This window comes from Idiotropiscis lumnitzeri, chromosome 3 (genome assembly GCF_059441095.1).
Source record: "Idiotropiscis lumnitzeri isolate Australia: NSW breed Sydney's pygmy pipehorse chromosome 3, RoL_Ilum_1.0, whole genome shotgun sequence".
In the NCBI taxonomy this organism is placed as follows: Eukaryota; Metazoa; Chordata; class Actinopteri; order Syngnathiformes; family Syngnathidae; genus Idiotropiscis; species Idiotropiscis lumnitzeri.
In genome coordinates this window covers 18,537,076-18,555,065 of record NC_142393.1, presented here as the reverse complement: position 1 = coordinate 18,555,065, position 17,990 = coordinate 18,537,076, and the positions used below count along the sequence as shown (strand labels likewise).

Below are 17,990 nucleotides of genomic sequence, written 5' to 3'. Positions count from 1 at the left end.
GTGGAAAATAGCAAGCGCTAACCAGATTAGATCAATTAAGATTCTGTCTTTTTCTGGTCCCGAATGCAGCCAGGCTGACAAATAAACACAAGGACAGATGACAAGAAATGGCCAAGAACATGGAACATTGCTTAACTTTGAATGCCTTTATATTTTTATGTGAACTGTCTCAACATCAATGCAAATTATTAATCACCACAAAATGACCAATATGCATTGTATTAACCAAAAATAGGAATTTACAAGAATTAAAGTTTATGCACAAGTAAATGCACAAGTGAAATTAATACACTTATATAAGTCTACACCCCCTGTTATAAAAGTTCCGTGCTATAAATGAGGAGATCAAGAAAATTATTTCAACGCTTTCCACCATGAAACATGACCTATAACTTGTACAATCAAATTTATTCATTCTTTTGTATCATTTCGAGAGGGTAAGTAAAAATAAACAATTGAAATAATGTGGTTGCGCAGGTGCATTTCCTCAGGATGTAGCTGTGTAAGGTATGAACTAATTACATTCACACAAATGTAAAATGGATGTCAGCACAGACCTGCCAACATTTAAAGGGCCTGATTAACCCCGAAAATCTCTCTTTTGTGCGCCACACCTTGGTTTCGATGGACAACAAATCTTAAAAATATATGTGGGAAATGAGTAATGATCCAAAGAAACCAAGGTAAAACTTATTAACCATAATTCCAAAAGCTACTGTATATTTGTTGCAAACCCTCACCGCCCATCACCAAAAGAACACCATCCCTACAGTGAAGTATGGCGGAGCTGCTATGCTATGCTTCTTTAGACAAGGCGAAGGGAATTATTAGCGAGTGAAATACTCAGCGTAAGCAACTTCAGCCTTCTACCAGCAAAGTAAACAAAGTATTTTTAAAATCTCTAGAAGTAAAAATGTATTTGAGGTTAATCAGGCACTTTAAATTGTGACATATGTGACAGCAGCGGCATGACTTTGTTCACTGCTTTACTGTTCTTCCAGTTTATTCGAATGAAGAGTTTATTGGTGACTGTGACTCTACTTTCCCACATGTGGGAACATTACAGAGGGTCACCAACTCAAGAGACCCTATCCTGCATATTTTAGCTGTTTCCAATGATCAGCTCATCAACAAACTCTGCAGAAGTCTGATAATGATCCGGATCATTTAAATCAGGACAAGGGGTCCTCATGGACTGGAGTTGGTGACCCCAGAAGTATATTGTACCGTAAAAATACATGTAAAAAATCCTTCAAAAAAATGACACCGCAGCGGGGTGAATGATGACGCAAGATAGCGGAGGAACACAAACAGCAGATCACATAGTTGATCACTCCATCAGCCAATCACTGCAGCTCACAAAGTCACTGATAGGAACCTCAACATCTTAGTTCCTGAGAAAGTTTTTTTTTCCGGTGAACTGGTTAATTATTACAGTCAATATTTTGAGCCCCATGGCCTTGTATAATTGAACTTACGGTCCTTGTTTTCCATATGCCGACAGGGCAGAGTTTCCCAGTGGAATACCAGTGACGCTTGATGGAAGACAAAAGACGGACAGGGTAAAGCTTTGTGCTTTTGACTGACCTTGACCTATTTTTTGACCTCACCTCAGTCAATCACTTGATTCTATTCTGATCACAAACTTGAGCGAATTTGCAAAAATGTGCCCAAAAGCTGACTACAGCCTCTTTGACTGTAAACATTTTATCCAAGCCAAGAGCCTCACTCTGTAGCTTTGATTGACCTGTCTTAAATCAAACTCAAATGCACTATCCCTATGAACAACGTACCGATCAATAATAGCATCTATCCATGCATGAGAGCTTGTTGCAATTGATTTTTGTCCTTTGCAGTGAAAAAAAATAATAGAGCTAATATGAATTACAGGCTATCTTGCCTCAATTCATCAAAACCACTCAGATAATACTAGCCGTTGCCAAGGAAACAATAATGGTTTTTGTCCGTTTTTTCAACAATCAATTACTTTGATGCGTTAAAGGCCAGTGTTTACATAGTCTGTGTAAATTACCAATGTACATCTAGGTCGTTGGAAGGATGTAATCCATCGCAACATGTGCGCTTCTGAATGTAGACAGTACTGGATGCATTTTATTTTTTATTTTCAGTAAATAAGCTCTTGGCCGATCAGTGTTATTTAAGTGACACTTACCCAAAAGCCTTTCAAAGGCATTTCTTGCTATCATATTACTCTGTTATTTATGCCCTTTCTTTGTATTTGGATAAAATACGTTAGTACAAATAGCATTGTAGCTGATGTATCTCTTGACCAGACATTAAACATGTTATTTTTAAAGTAATGTGGCAATTAACTGTAAAATCACGGAGGCTGCTATGCTTGTGCTATTCCTTTACACTGTTGGGTAATCATCCGGTCATCATGACACAATGGTTCAAAATTAGTCATAAGAGGTATACATCTCTTACATGATAGATGAACAAATGGGCCATACTTAATTTGACCAAGTTTCTTCAAGCCCAACACTCCTAGCCAATCCACATCTTTGGGCTGAAAATAATATGATGCTCCATCTTTCAAAGATGTACTTTTCCTAAAGCATTGTTGATTGCCCTGTGTCCATTACTTGGAAGGATTATGATAATATTCCACATTGTGCTCGGCGTGATGCACAGGAAATTCAATACTCAAAAGGTTAATGCAATCAATTAGGATGACAAAGGAGTAAAGTAAAACCCTCCTGCTCGTGGAAAAAAAGAGACAGGAGAAGAGAGAGGGAGAAAAGGTATTGAAAGCTTGAATGGATGCATTGAGGGAAAAGAGCCACTTGAAAGGACGGAAAAATGGCATTTATTCACCATGTATCATCTTAAGGTGACTTAATGAAACACAAAGATCATAAAAAAACAACAAACAAACAACAATTACATAGTGAGTTGCATCGTTCAGCACGCAACCAGTTGCAAGTGAACAATGTTGGATCAACAGTTTGGTTTGAGATAATCGGATATCTGATCCCAAGTCTAATGTTCATCATGCATTTTGAACTTTTCTCCATTCCGAGTCAAGTTGTATCTCAGCTTTCCCGTGAGGCTGGCATTGGCCGAGTATTAACGGCATGTTAATTGTCTATGCAAAAGTTACCTTTGTTATTTAGATATTGTCCATTGCTAACAACACAAAGGAGCCTCATCAGTGCAGATTAATGGACAAACCTGGACAGCAGCATTAAGATTTTACAACCGTTTTGGAGGCATGTCAAAATGGTGATGTATTCATTCACATTTCAGCGATCCTCCGTAGCTAATGATAATTTGATGTGAGGCCGTGTAGTGATATTTAGCCAATGTCTGCGATGCCTATTTTCTGCCAATATGTTGTGCAAGGAGAAAAGCCTAAAACCTTGTAATCCACTTAGGTAATGCTGTAGCCTTAGCTACTGCAAACACACAACCTGATAAATCCACTGCGCCTTACAACTCAACTATACTGTACTTCCACGTTGTAACAATAAGGCAAGCCTAAATCCAAAGTACAGGTTTTAAAGCGTCGCATAAGTCAGCCTTGAGTTGTGCTTCAAGCCCAAAGTCTCGTTCATACACAAGAGCAGTAGTAGTGAAGTGTTTCTAGAATCCTGATGAACAGCAATAAAGGAAAATGGAAAAGTGTGTCAGAGCTCAAACACACTTGATATTCGTTAAGCCCAGACGTATTTGGGCATTGATTGATTGGTTTTTTTTTTTTTTTTTTTTTTTTTTGTCTAAACTCAATGAATATACTCAAAATTGTACTAAAGTTGAGTATTATAATATATGAATTGATCTTTGTAGCGACATCAGCGAAAAGGCCACTTTGATTAGAGCAAATGAAAATGGGAGTACGCCACTTAAAATAGCTGAAAATGCCATATTTTTGTGAGACATCTTCAGGAAAAGCTGAAAATCAATACTTCAACAACTTCATTATTTTAATTCAAACCCATTGTGATGGTGTATGGAGGAAATTCACAGAATCTCTGTCAGTTCCCAAATGCTTCTGGGCCTCACTGGACTCATCATTGTTTTCAAGTGAACCACTACAGACTTTTGCAAGAGCAGTGGAAAAAAATCCAACTTTGCAAGAAAATACTGTTAAACATTTAGTAAGATTTGACACCCATTCTTGACTTACTCAATGGGACATGTTCCCACAAACGTACAGGGCGATAGCAAAAATCTTTTTTTCAATATTTAGTTTTTGGACTGTATCAAAAAGCACTCTGATAAGAAAAAAGAAAAAAAAAACACAAGTACAAAGCCGAAAAAAAGATTAGCTGGTAACCGTGACTTTAATGTTTTGACTTTAAGAATGTCACTTTTTCATGGGCTGCTGGAACTTGACCTACATCAAATTTCTCTGTTTAGGGATTTTCAGGTCCAGGAGTCCAGTCAAAGAAACAATGGAGCAAAATGGGCTTTGAAGTTGGTCTTGAATAAAAACCGCAGGGCTGACACATGAAATGCCCTCACAGCTGGGTTGCCCCCAGCCCAAAGAAAAACAAATACTTTGAGAGAGGGGGACACACCGCTCCTGTCTCAGCTCCATAGGATCGGGAGGTGGGCTTTCACCATATGCCCGTAATGATGGATGGATTCAGAGGAAAGTCTATTCACATGGAGATGTTACATCATAAATATTTACACTGGACTGTCGTATCCATGTCGCCTTTGCTTGTTTTGACACAGTGGAAAAAAAATTTAAAGGACAAAAACTGCAACAGAGGAGCTGGGGAATGATAAGGTTGACTATATTATCCCATCCAGAGTGAATCAGTAATGCGGATTATGCTCAATAGGTTTCATTTTAGTGAAACTTTGGATTTTTTGGATCTGTCAGTGACTGAATGAACTCAATGTTTACCCTAAAACATTAACCTAATACAGAGAGCTTGACAAAAAAAGCAGAACATTAAAGAAAATAAGCCACAGTTTACAAAATCAATAATGGTCAAGTCTGCATTGCTTTTTCTACATTGGAACAACACAAACGGAGCAACTGTCAGCTACAAAGTAGGTACTAATGTTTGGCAAATCGTCACTTTACTTAACAAACAATGTGCTCGAGCCTAACGAGAAGGAAAGGGGAGACGTCACTGTTGGTAAGCAGCCCTATACATTTCTGCTCAGTGAGCTCAATTAAAAGCCCAAACGTCCCCTGTGATCGTCCCCGGGACCAATGAAAACAAATTTGGCAGTTTAATTTTCTTCCCACTGTCTAGGAGAGCGACTGTGTGTTGCTCCAGGAGTGTTCCCTGGGCCTACGTTACGTCTATGAGAGCCATGAGGAGAGGGGGGGGGGGGTTCGTGTCGCGCCAACCCCGCGTTAAAGCCAGTTGGTCTTTATAAGTTGCATTAACATTTATCAGAAGCCAATTAAACTAACGATGTTGCTGCGATGTGGTTACACACCAGGGAAACGTTTGGACGGTATACACAGTTTGACAGTCATACTGCACTTGCAAAGCAACTTGTTCATGCATGCAGCTGTGGATGGCACATCAACACCTACACTATAGAAGAAATGTATAATAAATGTTCACGTCTTTAAGGGAATCTTCGCTAAGTGCCACAGTTGTCATTTCATGTCTCGTCTCCAGTGTGCGAGTGACACCGTCAGACACAAAGGAGTGTGGTGTAGCCTTCCGTCTCAATTCACGACCATGCCAGCCCTCAGTGGTAGCCGGGGTCTCCGAGTTTGACATGAGGCAGCCCACGGTGTCACTACTGAATGTTGAGATCCCTCTTGACTAAGAGGCCAGGGGCAGGGGTTGTTGTCTGCATCCTCATGACAGACTTCCACATCAGCATTGTGCTCATACCAGCTAACATCATTAGCACACAAGGTTTCATCTCAGGGAAGAGGAGGAGTAGAAGGAGGAGGGAAGGGGGGGGGGGGGAGCAACCCAGTTTCTTTAAGTCACAAGTCATTAGTGTTCTCTGGAGAGTCAAATTGTACAGAGGCAGATTTTTTTTTTATCAGCAACAAAAGGTTTTATCCTCTTGTTAATTTGGTGGATGTCATCTGTACTTAGATGTCTGTGTCTAATGTCTGCTCCAGTAATAAATGCCATACCGTGGAACAAAATTGCATTATTTTGTCAAGAAGACAATGTGGGATGTTGCCGTGACAATTTCCAGACATAAACCAGGTATTACGGAACATCAGCCTTAAATTAACACAAGGATATAACAACACGTCGCACAAAGTAAATGGACCTTTTGTTCCACAAAACATATCAGAGCTCATAATAATATCTGCGCAACACAACGTAAAAGCAAAGCGCTCCAGCTGTTCATATCCAAGAACTCATAAAAGCACAGTTGTTGTATGTCAAAAGCAGCATATTGTTCTTGTAGCACGGAGCCAATACACTGTTTGGCATGTATTTTACACAGCGTTACATACCTCATCACATGACAAGAACAGGAGCGAGTGAGAGGGGCCCTCTTTGGAAAACAGATACATCAGTGTGCCAGTGTAGTGTACGACATTGCTGTGAGTTAATCAGTTGGAAAATAAAACGGTGGGATTCTAATAAGTCATTTGTCAATTTTTACAACCCCCAGACACATTGATCCATGGGGATTAATGAAGATGCCTGATATTGTTGTAGATATGAACAGGGGAGATGGTGGGGACAGTAATCAGTCATGTTGAGGATTTGTCTTACCTCGTTTTCTCTTCCTGGGGAGTCACTGCGTTCAGGGGGCTCACTTCATCTGAAAAGCAGAGTGAAGGAGAAGCATAAAAAACAGAGATGCAGATTATTGAAACATGTCGTGTATAAATGAAAACAGGTCATGTCTATATGGACCTGGCGACAACAATCTGTACTCCTGATGACTTGTCGCTCACATGATTTTTATGAACAGTATGAAAGAGCACATATGTCAGAGCTTGGAGAAGAAGACCGCATCAGGAAAAATTGGGAGAACACAACGTAGCATCAAGGAACAACTGGGTCAGAAGATACTCATTCTACAAATACAAATGCATTTTAAAACACATTTTAAACTGTTAACATGCATTGCATACAAGACGCGGTGCACAGCAGTTAATGTTAGAGTTTTGACTGCTAGCACAACATGAGCCATCTAGGATGGTCCAAAACTAGAGAGAAGCCTTTCTCAAAGCGTGGTTTTTGCCTGGACAAAAATCCGAGTGTGGACCATTTGCATGTGATAAAAGTAAGGATCCCTAATGAAAATTTGGACAAATACTTTTCCGGATCTCAATAGTGAATTAGGAGGTTTGCCTGCTATGGCGTTAAGCCAAAAATTTGCGGTCAACTGTCACTGAGGACGAAACGCAAATCAAGAGAATAAATTCATCCACATACAAAACCGGCAAAATGGGATATTGCAGATGGATTTAAGACACCCAAAAAAAACTAAAAAACAAAGCGACGCAAACATGAATACTGACTGGCCAACCAATCACAGCACCATTGATCACAATAAAATGGCAACGGTTTCCTGCAATAAGCAGTAAAATGGAGCCATGAACTTAATTAGTTCAGACGCTCTGTTTGTGATCTAAAGCAAATTTTGCCATTAAAATGAACGGAAATACAGCCCCAGTACCAAGTTATGTTTACCTTCTTTTTATGGGTTTAGTGTAAAAATACACATATAAATGAACATTTATTGCCGCTTTGTTTTTTAGAATAGTATAGATCCTACTCAAGCGTCACTGCACTTCCCGCCTTATGACCTACAATATGACTGGCCCATGTTGCAGCTCTGACGTCTGGGGGGGGTGTATGTTCAGATTTTGTGTAATGGGGTCAGAAACAAGAACATTTCCTCCGTTTTCCAAAGTAATATTATCAGCAAAAAATATGTTGTGTGAGAGAAAATGCAACTGAGCATTCTGCAAGGATGAGGTGACTGTTTGGAAACTGAAGCATAGTTTGTCAGCCAAAGCAATATTTGTTGTCAGATTTTTGTCTGTAACCAGGGTCATCTGTGACTTTCATTTGTGGTTGTTTGCAAGACTTGAAAGGTAGAATATTTTCTACGATTGTATTTAGACGCACATTGTCAATTACCGTTTAATGTCATTGGATTCTGACTTTTGAACCAATTTCAAGTCTTGTCAGACTTGTTATGTGCAGTTCACAGGTGGGTACAAGGAGTGGTTGGTGGATGATGATCAGATGAATTTCTGACGTGACAGAAATTTAGTGAGCTGTGTGTTGAAGCAGATTCTGTTGAGACTTTAACCATCGATGCACCAGCGCAAAACTGGCGGCTTTATCCTGCTTTGGTTGAGCTCAAGAAACAAAACAAGAAAACCTCCTTCGTGATTACAATTTTTCTTAAGATTAGCATTTCAAGGGCACAGGCGGCTTAAATGTCAGCTTTTCTGGTTCATTTTAAAAGCCGGCAAGCTTACAGAAAGGAAGAGGAGTCAGTAAACAGACAAGCGTTTGTTCGGACTTTCCATTACAATTGATTAACTCACACAGTGAACGCCAAGAAAGTGTATGTCAGGTCTTTTGCGGGAAAAGTTTGAGAAATAATGTACAGTACTGTAAATGATTTTAGTACGTAGTTTGAAGGTCAAATAAGTACATGTTGGTGCTCCAATGTCATTTCTAACGTCAGCAGTTCATCCTCAGTAGTTAACTTTCAATCACATTTAGATGTATATTTCAGCTCAGTTGCGTTTCAGCCCCGTCTTTAAGTAATGTTAGATTTATTCAAATATACGCTTGCCACATGCCTCTGATATTTGTGGGAAAGTAAAGGTGCATTTGTCATTTATGATACCCATTAACCCTGGCGAGATGCAACACGAGGACAAACACTGACTTCATCCGTACTGGTTGAGTCACTTTTAAATCCTCTCAAAAAGTTTCCTAACCTTGAGAGCGCATGCATCCCCGAAAAAGTAATAATAATTCTAACCTGATCTTCCTACTTATTTTATATCTCCCCTCAGCAACCTAACTTCTTCTCGGCAACAGTGCAGTTATTAATTCATGAGGCACTAATTAGTTCTTTGTTTAATTTTGTGTTAAACAGACTGACCGGAATGATAACGACTCACGCTGTAGCGCTTCGGTCCCATGCCGCTCCTGTTTGCTACAACAAGGGAGCATCGTGCGACTAGCATGATGAACCCAATTCCCTTCTAAGTTGCACTTCATTAAGTCAAAATGTGACAAGGAGCTTAGAGGAAGAACTGGCAGATCTGATCATACATAACAATGCAGACCCAGTAAGTTTCTGCGGGGGGAGGCGTGGGGTGAACGAAGGGGGGCTCGGCGGTGTGGGACGTAGCGGATTCATGGATGCGCGTTGATAATTTTCTATTTTTAACCCTTGGGGGATGTCTTTCATTTTCCTTTAATTGTTTTTGTTCTGAGCTGAAGTGTCCTCTTTTTAAATTGCAGCTCCTATCAACTCCCCTGATCAACCCCCCTGTGCAACATTGCAGGCAGACAAGTAAACAACAAGGTTGCCCTTTTGCATGGTGCAAATGCTCACGACACTTTCCCACCGAGTACCGACCAAGTCTTCAACTATTGGTGAGGAACCGTTGCATGATGGTGGCGAGGCTGGGCTGATCAAAATGAACATTTTTGGCAATGTAAGTTGAAAAACCTGCTGAGGTGACAGGCCTGTAAACTCGCAAAGGCTCATTCATAACGCAAGAATGCATTAAGGTGTTGCCGTATTTCACTGTACATAGTGCACCTGCTGTGAAATGTGGGGTGAATGTACAATGCAGAGCGAAAACCGTATTCCATAACAATGTCACGGATGCATGATACTTACAGAGCTTATTCTCATAACCCGTTTCGTCCAACAAATTTAGTAACATTACACTTTGCGGTGAATCTCAATTTCTCTCACAATGGATGAATTCCTCAATACACGACTGGCTTTGTAAAGGCGGAAAAAAACACTTTCTTTTGCCAAATGGGGTATTTTTGTTCCAAATGCTTTTTCATCATCTGACAAGCTCCACAAAGATGTTTAGCCTCAGCAAGGACTGAATATATGATAACATCAAAAAGCGGACAAGTAATTACACTGTATAATAGGCAAGATTGGCATTTTCAAAATCATTTTCATGTGGATGGAAATGACATTGCATTGACTATTCTGTATTCACTGGTGCAGATAAATAAACAAGGCATGGAGAGGAGGGGGTTTGAGGGGGCATACAGAACGCAGAGTACAATGGCAAGCAGGTCAGTAATTAGAAACTCTGTTTGCACAGTAATAATTTTAATATATTCATCAGGAAACAGAGCATGCCTAGAATGATAAAATCCTATCAAGGAACATATCCCGGCTGCATTAACCTTTTAAACAGACTGACAGAACATTGTTGGGCACCTTGAAGAACAAAATAAGAATAAAAAAAAAAAAGAATACACTGAGAAGTCGTTGTGGTATGTAGTCACACTTTGACTAGACTGCAGTTGGAAATATTTAAAGATGAAATTGAATCAGGACATAGATATACAAGGACTTTCTTACACTTATACTTTCATCAATACATCAAATCTTTTATTTCTTTGAATGCTCCAATTTTGAGTGCAAATCTACTGAAGACTGAGTGACGGAAGATCGACAACGAAACACAATCTGCTGATTGCACGAGTGTTGACAGCATGTTGGTAACCTTGTTTGTTAATGAAGGTGGCGGTGATGATGCTATGGAAATGTTTGCAAATTGCTTTAAGGAATCCTGACATGCAAAAAAAAAAAAAAAAAAACACCTTGCCCTCTCAATGTCATTTCTCAAAGAGACACGAATATGTAATTGTTGAGGAATTCAAGGTGGAGTACAAAGGTAATTATTCTAAGGTAACTGAAAGGCATTGAAACACCAGGTGGCATTGAACTAAATTTGTTTGATTTAAAGGAAAGCAACACATGAGCTGTGTGCATTGTATTCACCATTTGTTCCACCTAAAAAATTGTACATCCACTTTTTTTGGTATGCTTATCTCAACGGAGATTTGAAAAATAAATGAGGAGTAGCTTGATGTGGCTTCATACAATATTCGGCCCAGGAGTTACCTTGAAGGAAGTCCCTTTTTCTTTGTTTTCCCTGGATATATTTCATAAAAAATCGTTTAATTTGGTTTGCATTCTAAATACGTACAAGAAACTTGATTGGAAATAACGAGACAATCTTGTGAGGCACACAAGCTACGACAACAATAAAGAACAGTAATCACTGCCTTGTCCACATCATCCCAATACAACTTCGATAAGTGGATTTCAGCCAAGTTTGCTGGACTTACATTTTTCATTTTTTACACTTTTATTTTGACTCGGTTTGACATCCAACCAGTTAAAATGGGAATAGCACTGTTCTGTCAACGTAAGCTAAATGTAACCATTTTTACTGCAACAACTGCCAATTAAGTTTCTGCTTCCTTGTTTTCATTTTCCAAACACATTTTCAGATGAACATCTCCTTTCCATTAATCCAGCTCCAATTACATGAAATATGATCCACAACAATGCGTCTGCACTGCGTGTCCGCCGGTCAGCATTTGGAGTGGAGCAGAATGGGAAACTGACCATTTACTCATGCATATTTGACAGCACCTAGCAGGCCCCTTTTTGAGCTGTCACTTCTGGCTTCTATTCTCTTGTCCCCCAGGGGAGGACAGAGTCGGGGGCGTAGGGGGCAGCTACCTCCACAGTCCCGCTGTCCCGTCCTCGCCTAATTTTTGTTGTCCAGCCCTTTGAAACCTCAATCTCACGCAGAACTAAAGAATAGTGATCCATGTGCAACAAGTACCGGTGCCATGGAAACCCCCGTTTTCCTCACAAAATATTCCTTTTTATCCCCTTTGAAGAGCTGTCACCAGGCATCACACGACCCCGGGCCTGACCATAACAAAACCTATTTTCTGCCTGCTTTTTGATTGATTAAAAAAGACTTTCTCGTAAAACCATGTTAAAGGACACAAAAAGTGACACACACAAGAAAGGGCCAGAGCAGATTGACCAATCAGACAGGTTCCCTGGTAATAGGGCAAAGAAACAGGAAAATATCATCACTGTCACCCGAGAGGGGTCAGGCCAAGCGTGAAACTTGACTACAATGGTGATTAAGAGAATGATGGCCAAAGTTTGTGATTACACAGGTGGGTTGCGTCAATAGGTGGGTTATGTTAAATTAATAAAGTATACCATTCGTGCTGAAACTAATCTCTGTCATTCATTATGTTTTGTATAGCGTTCTAATGGTGTAAACGTATAGAGAGATGTCTGCTGAATTATAACAGAGGATGTTTTTGAGTAAGTTGAATAGGATTATGCAAAGAGCATTTTACCAGTTTCTCCCCCCAATAAATAAATAAATAAATAAAAACTTGCCATGGGCCAGAAAAGTGCTGGGCAAATATGGAACTAAATTATTTTTACTGATATTTAAATAATGATTAGCAAAAAGAACTATTAATTGATTTCAAAAGTTAGTATTTAAGCAAGAAAAAAAATTAAACTGCTCAAAACTATCTTCATACTCTTATGCCTATTCATCCTTGCACGTTGAACATTTATTCTTGAACATTATTTTGTCAAGTATAAAATGGCAATGCAAATATCATGTGTAATTCAAGCTTCTTGGATTTTCATTAAACATCTTAAAGCATGTTCGAGGAGGGCCGAATCACGTACATCTCACAAGCTTACTGCGCAGGCTACACGCTGCATTCAGGGTACTTTCATAAGATGGAAAATGCACAGTTAGGCACATTAATAAATTTTTCTTCAATCAAATCCCGATTAAATTATTTGCCCAGTCCTACTAGAGCTGACACCATTCAATTTTGTGACAGTCTCCAATTTTCAAGATTGTCTGAAACGCTAGTAGGGGCAGACAACCACGGGAATTTCAAAATAAAATGTAAAATAAAAATGCAAGAGCAGATCCATTTTGACTTAAATGCGATGAGAGAAAATAAATGTTAAAAGATGTTTAAATCTAAATTTAAAGATATAATTTTGGTGTAATCCATCTTAATACAAACACACTAACAGCCTCTTGCACGTGCTTTATCACTTGGCACAGGTAGGAAAAAAATGGATGTTTGCTGACTAATGCAAAATAAGGAATGGTAACGGCTCTTTTAATAGTAAAAGTGATCTAAAATTATACTTTAATGTAGACAAGAGTGACTCAGTTCCTTTGTTTCTACATTGAGGACTGAGTAGTAGACATATTTACCAAGATGATACGAGGGGTTGGGGGTGTAGAGAGGGGGCGAGATATTAGAAGCTCCTACACATGAGCAATTAGTATTCTAGATACTTATGGTTCTAAACACAAAAAGGCTTCACCAAATCCCCACGGCAGAGGTGTCAGACGGAAAATGACGAAAATCTGCTCCTTGACAGGGAGTCATTTATATTTTAGCTTCGTTCCATTATCTTAACGAATCCATCATCAGCCAATGCAATATTAACAGCAGAAAATCAACTCATTAGATCCAGGGGGATTTAATCAAGATTGCAATCATGTATGCGCTTCCTGGAGAGTTGGCTTCTTCTTTTTTTTTCTTTTTGGTCCTTTCCACGTAATTGCCACATCTCAGATCTTAATAAATTATTCTCCATCTGAGATTGATGCCTTTTTTTCCCCCTCGCCTCTCACGCCATGCACTCACTGTCTCCAACTATAATATTTACCATAAACATTATTATGTCATGGGCACACAGTTTAAAATGGCCTTTAGCTAACTCGCAGAAGTAATTGGCTTCTCTATTTCTCTCTCGTTTACTTGCTAATTGCCCACTGATATTACTAAGAGTTCCCTCAGAAGGAAAGCAAAGAGCCTTCCCGCACAAACTGGGATGTGTTGCTTGATTTTTTTCTGATGTGAAAATCAAGTCAACAGAGTGTATAGAAAGTCTCGTGTTGGTCTGGTTTCTTAGAAAAAGCTTGCCTAAAAAAGAGCAGCAGGAAATATGTGTTTATCAGGCTTTTCATCTGATGTACTATACACCTGTGTGATACCAGATACATTTAACAGCTCTGATGTCAACCTTAACATACTTACGCAATACAGTAAAGCCCCTCCATCATGGGTTCCAGAATTTAGAATTCTTTTGCTAAGTTGATTAAAAATGAATGTATTAGCAGTTTGCTGGCATTTTGCGGAATTGTTTCGGCATTCAAATCCTGTGCGTCACTAACTAATACCTGTATGTACGGATTCAGCCAATCAGAGTGTCGCTTTGTGTTCTGTCAGTAGAGACACAGCGTGCTGCCTCGCCTTGCTGATTCACTTCCGCGTTTTCCCTTACTGTACGAAATGTCATGATAGCGGCACGGCATGGTGACATTGGTCTGCACTGCAGTTCGAATAAGGCATCATTGAGCCACAAAGGAATGAAGAAGAAACACAAGAAAAAGAAACAGCAATTGCCTCTAGCCATGTCTTAACAAGACAAACAAAACCAAAACGTCACTAATGTAGGATGAGACCATGTTGATACAATACAATATAATACAACTTTATTTATATAGCGCATTTCAATACAGCGGTTGTACTATATGCTCAAGGAGACGGAAGATTTTCAACAGTCAATTTCAGACCATGGAAACTTTGTCAGTTTTTCACAAATAAGACACCATACGTTCAACGCTAAAACGGGAATGTACTGTATTACGGTAGCTTCATCTCCATCGTCATTGCTGTGAGTCGGCGAGCTTCCAAAATATTTCTGCGTTATTCATTGATCTTGCTCTCTCCATATATTATACAATGTGACGAGGGAGGGGAAATTTACTGAATTGTATTTCAAATGTTTGGGTCGATTAAGTTTAATAAAAAAATATATATATGTGTATATATATAAATATATATATAAATATACATATATAATCCATGTTCAATGCGAAGTGGCAAAGTAGACGCATGGGCGAGTCTATTTATTTAACAATGTATGGTTACACCCCAGCATGATTCGGAAAAAAACTGTTGAAAATGGATGCATCGATGGATGGTAGATGGATAGAAATAATTTTTTAACTCCCGATGATGTTGACAAGAACGATTAAGTAGAAAATGTTGAGAATTGTTTTTTTTTTTTATTTGTTTTAAATGCGCTGACAATAAAATTGTCAAAGCATTCCACGTTCCTACAGGGCTGAAAAAGCACATTTTTTAAAAAATGTCATTTTCAAGACAGAGCAGCATTTTACCAACTGTTCGCTCATCTGTGCTTATCTGCAAATATTTGGGTTAAGAATTTCAGATATGGGAGTAATGTTTTCTCCGTTGGTCACAGTCAAAGTATATTTAGCTGGAGATGTGCAGTCAAGTTCATTATCTTGACACGCATGACTCAAAAACCTTTAACATTTTCACAGAGAAGCAGTACTTTGAAGATTTTCTAAAATTTCCACTGCAAGATCCATTTTTAAAAGATTGTATTTTGACTCTAAAACATCTGTACCCCTCACCCCACATTTCAGGTGTAAACAGCCCAAATTTTTCTTAGCAGTCTGGAGAACTGCTGGCATGCTAGAGCGCACATTATCCAACTCAACCTGCTGCCTCCAGTCCTTTCTCAGCGATAGCGAAAGGACGGGACAGTGTACCTGTCTCTACATTCATGTCTCATCTTTGTGGCAAAGGGACTTCATTCAGCAATGACTTCTAATATGTTCAACATGATCTGAAAGTGCAAAAACTGTCAAGGACCTTTAATCTGTCCATGGAGCAAAGCCTTCTGAACAAGGTCTAACCTGACCTTGTCACCGCGAGTCTAATTTGCTGTCTGTTAGGCAATATAAAGCTTATGCCAGGCCTTCCACGCCACCCCCTCCCAGTCAGTCTTCTTCCCTCCGTGCTTGGCCTGCATCTCTGTAGGAACAGAATAGGGTGTGTGTAGCTACAGCACCAAATGCTGTGTTAATCCCTCTTTCTCGGAGATGGCCACAGTAAATCCCAGTCCTCTGTAAACCAATCTCAGAGTTTTTTATCTTGATTTATTAGATTACGAGCCCTGGGTCCCTGAGCCTATGCATCACACACTAATCCTAATCGGAATAGACAAGTATTAGCCCAGTTCAAGGGGAGCTAAACAGCAGTAGTGGCCAACTTTCAGTAAGAGGGAAACTACAAGCTTATTGGCTTGATGGGCTTTTATTTATCCATTTCCCTTTTTTTTCCTCCACTTCCATTAGTAGAATGTGTGTGTAATTAAATACATAAATCCTGACACATGAACCCTCAAAAGGCCTAAACCCACTGAACCCGAGCCAGTTTGGCTTTCTTTTCCTCGCACAATGAAGTTACTCAGCCAAGCCCAATCATTTGTATTTTTCTCAGATTTCTAACAATGAGCACGGCGAACATGAAGGTCCCATTGAAAACAACTGCAAGAATTAATTTTACATCTCAGTGAATTCAAGGCAGTGTTGTCAAATTATGAGCAACACGGCTTTGTAACTAATTTCCCTTGGTCCATAGACTGGTAGAAAAAAAAAAAGAGTAATCATTTTTATTTCTGTTAATTAGAAAGGTGTCTCCACGCTGTTTGCATCTGTGGGAGAATGTCACAAACACTCATATAACCATGACTGACCTTAAATTCAAATGTGGAGATGGTCTCAAACATATTGCAAACGGCTGGTCTCACATTACTTTGAACCAATCCAACCAATGCGGATGGCAAGTGGGTAACTTGGGCTGAATGGAGGCCATGTGACAAATGAGGCAAAGGGCTGGGGTACATTAAGAACCGGCTGCTTGAACACTAATGCTGGTCACAGCTGTTAGTCTGCCAAAAAGTGCAGCAGCGAGGATATCCTGAAATACTATTGAAAACCACTAAACCTCCTCCCCGGCTGCTGTAAAGCTATACAGCTGCTTGGCGCCAGCACAATCACTGATCAATCCTCGAGTCCAGTCAGTCGACTTGTCGTGCTTCTTTTCAACCTTGGGAGGTCACTTGGGTGACCTCGGGAGGAACCGGAAGGCTGGGGAATATTTTATACTCTCAGCAGTTTGGCAACGTGCATTGGAGTCTACTCACCGCATGTTTTTGTGACCATGTCTGGTCATGTGCGGTATCGCTGTCCTTGTATGATGTACATTCGTGTGGCATCATTACAGCACCGAGCTCGCCTCTGCCCACAGCCCTCAGGGGTGACAGGGGAGCTAAGGGAGATGTGACAGCCATGTCTGCTCCCTGTATGTGTTTGTTTGCCCCTGAAAACGAGACGCTGGTTTCACTCAAGCCCCCTGGGCATGTTTAGTTGAGCCTCCACTGCATCGCCTTCATCTGATACAAAGTGCAAGTCCACCACATGATAATTTGCCTGTGCTGGTGGGGTGAAAGTGGATGCATACGGTACTCTATGTAACCGTACACACAATTCAATTAAATCACTTTGTTTAGTTTTAAATTGAGGAGCATACTTCAGTATTTACTTTGTTATTCTACAAAGAGTTGGATGGCGGGGCAACAATTACTTATGCACGCTGTGCAACTGCAGTAATATTTAAAATTGTATTTCCTCTTGTATGCGATGTTATTTCAAGACAAAATAAGTTATATGCAATTTTAAATAATGGTTTAAAAGTCAAGGAAATGTTTAGCTAAAGCAGATGAACCGATTGCCTCGGGGCTTCTTCCAGGTCGTATGTCCTGTGGCCACTTGTTACACGGCAGAATTTGGAACACCCAAGCCTAACTGCCCAATGGCCCAATAAAAAAAAATGGGCAACCAAACTGTGGCGCTGAAAGCTTTGTGACTGAACTGCAAATCAAATAAACAAACGGCACTCCCTGAACTAAATGGAATTAAATGGATGCTAGGTACAATGAACATCACATCCGGGCGGGCACCTTTTAGTTGTTTTTGATACTGTAAAGCATACATACAAGTTAAAAGGAATGCAAATCACAGGGACAACGGATGCAAATTAGCCATTGGCTATGATCTGGCATATTTACAGGAAACGGTTTAATTAATA

The 17,990-nt window shown here is 39.7% G+C and overlaps 1 protein-coding gene across 2 annotated transcripts in view; it reads right to left on the bottom strand.

The window, feature by feature from the left end:
• casz1 (castor zinc finger 1) overlaps positions 1–17,990 on the bottom strand; it is a 173,853-nt gene that overhangs the window by 87,368 nt on the left and 68,495 nt on the right. For both annotated transcript variants that reach the window (XM_088290474.1, XM_088290475.1), the window contains exon 4: positions 6,690–6,738. The gene's annotated coding sequence lies outside the window, so the exon portion shown is untranslated. The remainder of the gene's footprint in view (positions 1–6,689; positions 6,739–17,990) is intronic.